General features: G+C 28.0%; 1 pseudogene; it reads right to left on the reverse strand.

The window, feature by feature from the left end:
- Positions 1-4560: 4560 nt before the first annotated feature.
- Positions 4561-7328, reverse strand: LOC145995999 (NADH-ubiquinone oxidoreductase chain 5 pseudogene; annotated as a pseudogene).
- Positions 7329-7534: the final 206 nt, after the last annotated feature.

Genomic DNA, 7534 nt, shown 5'->3' on the forward strand with positions numbered 1-7534 from the left:
CAATTACTATATTACTAACAGATCGAAACTTAAATACCTCATTTTTTGATCCATCTGGTGGTGGGGATCCAATCTTATATCAACACCTATTTTGATTCTTTGGACACCCAGAAGTATATATCTTGATTCTACCAGGATTTGGAATAATTTCACATATTGTAACTCAAGAAAGAGGTAAAAAAGAAACATTTGGAGTACTTGGAATAATTTATGCAATGATAGCAATTGGATTCCTAGGATTTATTGTATGGGCACATCATATATTTACTGTAGGAATAGATGTTGATACATGAGCATATTTTACTGCAGCTACAATAATTATTGCTGTACCAACAGGAATTAAGGTATTTAGATGAATTGCAACATTACATGGGACACAAATTAATTACTCCCCATCAATATTATGAGCATTAGGATTTATTTTCTTATTTACAATAGGGGGATTAACGGGAGTAGTATTAGCAAATTCATCCCTAGATATTGTATTACATGATACATACTATGTTGTAGCACATTTTCATTATGTACTGTCTATAGGAGCATTATTTGCTATTATAGCAGGACTAGTACACTGATTTCCACTATTTACAGGGGTAATAATAAATCCAGACTGATTAAAAATTCAATTCATCTCAATATTTATTGGAGTAAACTTAACATTCTTTCCACAACATTTTCTAGGATTAAGAGGAATACTACGACGATATTCGGATTACCCAGATGCATATACAATATGAAATATTGTTTCAAGATTAGGATCAATCTTATCATTTACAGCAGTAATTATTATAATTTTTATTACCTGAGAAGGTATGACAAGCGCCCGACCAACATTATTTAATCTACAACAAGCATCATCAATTGAGTGATATCAAATGTCACCTCCCTCTGAACATACATATTCAGAACTTCCAATATTACTTACTAACAACTAATTTTTAAGGTGGCAGAGAAGTGCATTGAATTTAAGCTTCAAATATAAGGGATATCCCTTACTTAAAAGTGGCAACCTGAAATCAAATAGGACTACAGGATAGATCCTCCCCATTAATAGAACAAATAATATTTTTCCATGACCACACAATATTAATTTTAATTATAATTACAGTATTAGTAGGATATTTAATAGCATCATTATTTAATAACAAATTAACAAATCGAATACTTTTAGAAGGACAAACGTTAGAAACAATATGAACAATTATACCAGCAATTACTCTAGTTTTTATTGCCCTACCCTCTCTACGTTTATTATATTTGTTAGATTAAATTAATCAACCATCATTAACTCTTAAAACTATTGGGCATCAATGATACTGAAGTTATGAATACTCCGATTTTATAAGGGCAGAATTTGATTCATATATAGCCCCAACAAATGAAATATCTTTAGACTCATTTCGATTATTAGATGTAGATAATCGAACAGTACTACCAATTAATATAGATATTCGAGTACTAACTACATCTGCAGATGTATTGCATTCATGAGCCATACCATCCATAGGAATTAAGATAGACGCAACTCCAGGACGACTTAACCAGGCAGGTTTTGGACAGTGTTCAGAAATTTGTGGGTCTAATCATAGATTTATGCCGATTATTGTTGAAACTACAACTCACAAATCTTTTATTAATTGATTAATAAAAATTATACAAGAATCATTAGATGACTGAAAAGTAAGTAATGGTCTCTTAAACCACAAAATAGTAATATAACAACTACTTCTAATGAAAAGAGTTAGTTAATATATAACATAGGAATGTCAAACCTAAATTATCCTTGTAGATACTTTTTTATTCCACAAATATACCCATTAAACTGAATTATTCTATTCACAATATTTATATTAATCTATTTTTTATTTTTAATTGTCAACTATTATAATTATAATAAATTATTAAATAATAACAATTTTAAAATAGAAAACAAGCCAAAAACTAAATACTGAAAATGATAACAAGATTATTCTCATCATTTGATCCAACATCATCAATTATAAATATATCACTAAACTGAATAAGAACATTCCTGGGATTATTAATAATCCCAGTCCCATTTTGATTAATACAATCACGAACCTCTATATTATATAATATAATAATAGTAAAATTACATGAAGAGTTTAAAACATTTTTAGGAATAATTAATCACCAAGGAAGAACTCTAATATTTATTAGTATATTTTCAATAATCTTATTTAATAATTCAATAGGATTATTACCCTATGTATTTACTAGATCAAGACACTTAGTCTTTACCCTAACCCTAGCCCTACCAATATGATTATCATTTATACTATTCGGATGAATTAATAATACAAAACATATATTAGTACACCTAGTACCGGAAGGTGTACCAGCACTATTAATACCAATTATAGTAGGTATTGAAATAATTAGAAATTTAATTCGTCCAATAACTCTATCAGTACGATTAGCAGCCAATATAATAGTTGGACATTTAATAATATCAATAATTGGAAATACAGGAACAATATTAGAAACTATCGGGCTTTCAATACTAATTCTAGCACAAGTTATATTAATTATTATAGAAACAGCCGTAGCATTTATTCAGTCTTATGTATTTGCCTTATTAATTGCTATTTACTCTAGAGAATCAAAATAACTAATGTCGATAAATCAAAACCACCCATATCACCTAGTAGATCAAAGCCCATGACCAGCAACAGGAGCCATTAGAGCAATAATATTAACAACAGGAATAATTAGATGATTTCATCAACAAAATATAGTACTATTATTAATAGGGATAACAACAATACTCCTTACAATAATTCAATGATGACGAGATATTTCACGAGAAGGAACATATCAAGGATTACATACAAATCAAGTTATAATAGGGCTACGATGAGGTATAATTTTATTTATTATTTCAGAAGTACTATTTTTTGTATCATTCTTTTGAGCATTTTTCCATAGAAGCTTGTCCCCGACAATTGAACTAGGAATATTATGACCACCAAAGGGAATTACTCCATTTAATCCAATACAGGTACCTTTATTAAATACAGCAATTTTGCTAGCCTCAGGAGTAACAGTAACGTGAGCCCATCATAGACTATTAGAAAAAAACCATTCACATACAATGCAAGCACTTATATTAACATTAATATTAGGAGTATATTTTACTATTCTTCAAGCATACGAATATTATGAATCCCCATTTACTATTGCTGATGCAGTATATGGATCCACATTCTTCATAGCAACAGGATTTCACGGACTACATGTTATTATTGGATCAACATTCCTAGGAGTATGCTTAGCTCGACATATCTTATGCCATTTTTCACCAACACATCACTTCGGATTTGAGGCGGCAGCATGATATTGACATTTCGTAGATGTAGTATGATTATTCCTTTATATTTCAATTTATTGATGAGGTAGATAATTTACTTAGTATATTTAAAGTACACTTAACTTCCAATTAAGAAGATTATAATAAAATAAAGTAAATAATTAATGTAATCATAAGTACTTCATTATTAATTATAATAATCACATCAATTGTAATAATACTATCCACACTACTATCAAAAAAAATAATTACAGACCGAGAAAAAAGATCGCCGTTTGAATGTGGATTTGACCCAAAATCCTCAGCACGAATTCCATTCTCTATAAAAAATTTTCTAATTGCAGTAATTTTTCTAATTTTTGATGTAGAAATCGTATTACTATTACCAATAACAGTTATTATTACTAATTCAAAATTAATATATTGATTATGTGTTAGACTCCTATTTCTATTAATTCTACTTTTAGGTTTATACCATGAATGAACCCAAGGGTCACTAGAATGAGCATGCTGGAGTAATAGTTAATAATAACATTTGAGTTGCATTCAAAAGGTATTGAATAATTCAATTTACTTTATTGAGCAAGAAGCAAAAGCAATCAGCTTCGACCTGAATAAATTGGTATATATTACCCTTGCTTACTTGACTGAAGCCAAAGAAAGGCGGCATATTAATGTTAATAATAAAATTAGGATTATCTCCTCAGTTAAGGGGTATCTCATTAAGTGGGGGCTGCTAACTTCCATCTTTAGTGGTGAAATTCCATTAATACTCTTTACATTATTTCTTTAGTATAAAATTACATTATCTTTTCATGATAAAGCTGGGCTTTAAATAAGTTCAAGAAGTGTTTACAGAATTATATTATTCTTCATAATAACTTCAATATTATACTTTATTATAAGCTATATAAACATACATAAATTATTAATAAAATTACTATTAAAAATGAAAATATAAAATAAATATTAAAATAGTTAGAATGTATTAGTTGAATAGTTAAAGAACCACTCCTTATATATTTATACACTCCCTGTCCCCCCATAAGCTCACTTCATCCATAATCAATAGACTTAATATATAAACCTCCAGTAATAAATGAACTACCAATTAATCCCCCAGAGGACAAATAAGGTAAAAATCATATTCCTCCTAATAAATAGTATATTATTTTATTATTAAAAAATGGATAAACTTCGAATAAGAAAGATGTAATATTATATCCAATTCACCCCCCTAGTAAAATACAAATAACTGCCCCTATTTTCAAATTAAGGGGAATAATAACAACAAAAACAGAAGGAAAAACTAATCACATTAATACAGAGCCACCTACAATAGATAATAATAGTAAGCCTAATATACCTTTAAACATACCCCACCCCCCCATCATCAGAAAAAAATTGGAATGATGTACCTCTATAAGTCTTACCAACTAAATAATAATTTAATCGAAAACTATAAGCTATAGTTATACCCGTAGAAATTCATAAGACAAATATTACTAAATTAAAAGAAGATATACTTAATATTTCCAAAATTAAATCCTTAGAATAAAATCCAGCCAAAAATGGTATCCCACACAGGGCAAGACTAGAAATTATTATACAAGAAATAGTTATTGGTATTTTATTAATTAAGCCCCCCATGCAACGAATATCCTGAACATCCCCTATAACATGAATTACTACACCAGCACATAAAAACAATAAAGACTTAAATATAGCGTGTGTTAGCAAGTGAAAAAATGATAGCTCCTTTAACCCCATAGATAATGTTAATATTATTAACCCAAGTTGTCTTAATGTAGATAAGGCAATAATTTTCCTTAAATCATATTCAAAATTAGCACCAACTCCAGCTATAAATATAGTTAGCCCGGATAATAATAAAAGTACCCTGCCAAGAACAGTATATATCAATATATCTCCAAAACGAATTAATAAATAAACTCCAGCAGTAACCAAAGTAGAAGAATGAACTAACGCAGAAACTGGGGTTGGTGCAGCTATAGCTGCCGGCAACCATGCAGAAAACGGAATTTGTGCACTCTTTGTTATTCCAGCAATAATAATAAATCTAGTAATTAATATTATATCAAAATCAGAAACTAATCATAAATAATAAATATAATTCCATCTACCATAGTTTAATATTCAAGCAATAGATAATAAAATAAATACATCACCAATTCGATTGGACAAAGCAGTTAATATCCCAGCAGAATAGGAACGAACATTCTGATAATAAATTACTAGACAATAAGAAACTAATCCTAAACCATCCCATCCTAAAATAATTCTAATAATATTAGGAGAAATAATTAAAAACATTATAGATCCAACAAATAATAAAACTAAAATAATAAATCGATTTATATTATAGTCCCCCTCCATATAAGAACCTCTATAATTAATAACCATAGAAGAAATATATATAACTAAGCCTATAAAAATTAAGGATATCCAGTCAAATAATATTGTTATAATAATATTAGAACTATTTAAATTAATAATATTTCACTCAATAAAAATTGTAACATCCTTAATTAAAAATACTATCCCTAATAATAATAAAATTATTCTACTAATTAATAAAATAATTGATACTATACTTGTAATAAAAAAATTAAAAACCATTGATTTAAGAACTTTTAGTTACCTATAAGCCCACAACTTATTATTCTACTTAAACTACTTAAATATTTTAAATTCAATGAAATATTGGAGAACAAAAAATAATTAAAAAATTTAATGGAAATAAATGACAAAATAATAATAAATATTCACGAATATTACTTCTTCAACAAGAAAATACACCAGAATAGTATATTCCATGCTGAGTATAAGAGTATAAATATAAAGTATAACCAGCACTTAAAAAAGAAAGTAGTGCAACACCTACAAAACTAAAATAGGATCACCCAATAATTCTATTTAATAAGCTAATTTCACCCAGCAAATTAATAGAAGGGGGGGCAGCCATATTAGTAATTCTTAATATAAATCATCATAAAGATAATCTAGGAATATAATTAATTATCCCCCTATTAATTAGTATACTACGACTACCTAATCGCTCATAAGTAATATTTACTAGACAAAATATCCCAGAAGAACAAAGACCATGTGCTACTATTAAAGTAAGTCCACCATTTATCCCTCATGCTCCTATAGTTATAATCCCTATTAAAACAAGACCTATGTGTGCCACAGATGAATACGCAACCAGGGCCCTTAAATCGATTTGACGTATACAAACAAGACTAATTATTCAAATTCCGACAATTCTAATACCAAATCAAAAAATATTATATTTAATAGCCAGTCTCTCAATACAAGAAATAATTCGCAAAATACCATATCCCCCAAGTTTTAATAAAATTCCAGCCAAAATCATAGATCCTCTAACTGGAGCCTCAACATGAGCCCTAGGTAATAACAAATGAACCAAAAATATAGGTATTTTTACTAAAAAAGCAAACACCATTCTAATATATCAAACAAAATAATTTATATTAATATTAATATATCTAAATATATATATATATATATATAAACCACCCACCTTATAATTTAACATAAAAATACCAACCAAAAGAGGTAAAGAAGCAAGTAATGTATAAAAAAGTAAGTATACCCCCGCTTGTACTCGCTCTGGTTGATACCCTCACCCTAAAATTAAAAATAAAGTAGGTACTAATGACCCCTCAAAAAACAAATAAAATAAAATAAAAATTATTCTTATAAAAGTTAATATTAATAATAATAATAAAATAATTAACAAAAATATAAATCTACAGGGATAAAAATAAATAGATATAATACTATTTCTAGCTACTATTATTAAAAAAATAATTCAAATACTAAGTAAAATTAATGAATAAGACATTACATCTAATCCAATAAAATAACCGGCCCCTCATACTCCGATACCAAGTCACACCATTAATAAAAACAAAAAAGAACCAAAAACAATAGAAATTTGAACCACCATTCATAAAGAACTATTAAATCTCAAAAGGATTAAAAATATAAAATAAAAAATATATTTTAACATTTTAATAATACAAAAGAATTAAAATAATCATTACCGTGAGTACGTGTAACTGATACTATAACAGATAGACCGAGAGCCCCCTCACATACACAATACACGTGATATTATTATATTGGCTGCGTCACCACACCCCCTCTTACCTC

This window comes from Lepisma saccharinum, chromosome 1 (assembly GCF_977018435.1).
Source record: "Lepisma saccharinum chromosome 1, izLepSacc3.1, whole genome shotgun sequence".
NCBI lineage: Eukaryota > Metazoa > Arthropoda > Insecta > Zygentoma > Lepismatidae > Lepisma > Lepisma saccharinum.